Source organism: Sander vitreus, chromosome 13 (genome assembly GCF_031162955.1).
Source record: "Sander vitreus isolate 19-12246 chromosome 13, sanVit1, whole genome shotgun sequence".
Taxonomy (NCBI): Eukaryota; Metazoa; Chordata; class Actinopteri; order Perciformes; family Percidae; genus Sander; species Sander vitreus.
In genome coordinates this window covers 17,007,445-17,009,318 of record NC_135867.1, presented here as the reverse complement: position 1 = coordinate 17,009,318, position 1,874 = coordinate 17,007,445, and positions in this window count along the sequence as shown.

Genomic DNA, 1,874 nt, shown 5'->3' with positions numbered 1-1,874 from the left:
AGTCCTAGTCCAGTTCAAGAGACGAGTAGATTACAATCAATTTCTCTTTAATCAACATTTACATTCACGGTTTTACATGCACTTACGTAATAACAATACAATAATGGGACTCAAAAGCCGCAATGGTTAGTATTTCTTTAGTAGATTTTTTCACTGCACATGATCTGGAAAACTGGATCCAAAAACACCAGTCAAGTTGCAATTTACATCCATGTCTTTCCAGACTCATATAGGTCATATGTGTAGTAAATACTTTAAAGGAATTAAATATAAAAAAGGCGTTGAGTGTATTTTTGGTGGAAAGGAAGTGCTCACTATATTGATGTAGCCTATGATTACAGTGAATAATTTCCAGTGAGAATTATGCTGTCTTCGAGGACTTTGACCTTTATCACATGGTGCAATGACAATCAGGAACTTATCTCACTAAAGTCACTGCAGTCATAGTAACCGATTTATTTTTGCATAGCTATATGGAAAAAAGTATGAATAAAAGCAAGTAAAAAGTGACAAATTTCCACCTGTCAATTTTAGTCATATAAGTGAAATGGGCTCAAATCAAATAGACATTACATTAATCTGCTTTTAACCTAACATCTAACTATAAATCGAGGAATCTCTGTGCATGTGTGTGTGTCTCCCGCAGATGTGGAATGTAACTAAGTACATTGACTCAAGTACTGTAGGCTACTTAAGTACAAATTTGAAGTACCTGTACTTTACTTGAGTCTTTTCTTTTTAATGCCACTTTCTAATTCTACTCCTCTATACATTTCAGAGACACATATTGCACATTTTACTCCACTACATTAATATGACAACGTTACTAGTTACTTTATAAATTAAGATTTGTGCATACAAAACATACGTAGTTTATAAAATACAACGTTGTATTATCATTAAACTACCCAACAATATAAAGGCCTACAAGTACAGCTGAAATGATTAGACGATTAAACACTCAGCTGATCGATAGACCTGTTTTGATTATTTCCTCTGCCCTGGGCGATGTTTCCTGCAAAGTCACTAAATGATTGGCGGAAGGTATCTACAACTTAACCCGGCTCTACAGACTTCAGAATGTGTACACATTCTGAGTTCGGGGTTGGCGGAAGATAGACAGGCTCTACAACTCAAAGGAACACGCCAATTTATTGGGACTTTAGCTTATTCACCGTAACCCCCAGAGTTAGATAAGTCCATACATACCCTTCTCATCTCCGTGCGCGTTGTAGCTCTTTCCGACGGTAGCTTAGCCTATCACGGATCCTGAAGGTAATTGGTTCCAACTAGCGTACTGCTCCGAATAAGTGACAAAATAACGCCAACATGTTCCTATTTACATGTTGTGATTTGTACAGTCACGGTGTGTACAAATAACAAGGTCACATGAGACACAGACATCTTCTAACCGTATATAAACTGGGAACTATATTCTCAGAAAGGCGAAGCACTGCTACTTCTGCTACTTGGGCGGAGTGATATGCTTGCACCTGAGAAGCACCCATTGACATGGAAGCACCGGCAAGAGAGTAGAAATGCTTTCCTTTTCTGAGACTGTAGATCCCAGTTTCATCATTCAGTCATAGGACCTTTAAAGTTAGGGGAGTCGAGTGCAGGAGTGCCGCTGTGGTACGCTCTGCTGTCCCATGCCAGAGAAATCTGGGTTGAGTGGCAGGTCAGGACCTTTGGCTTCCAGATTAGGGAGCGAGCATGCTCCTAGGTAACCCATAGCAGAGGAAGCAACAGCCCCTCCCATCAGAAGATACACCCCCATCACTGCTTTGACATTACTGATAACGCCATGGCGCAGACATTCTGCTGAATGTGCACCACCTCTGGAACACTTAGCATAAGTGCATAAGCCATAGGCG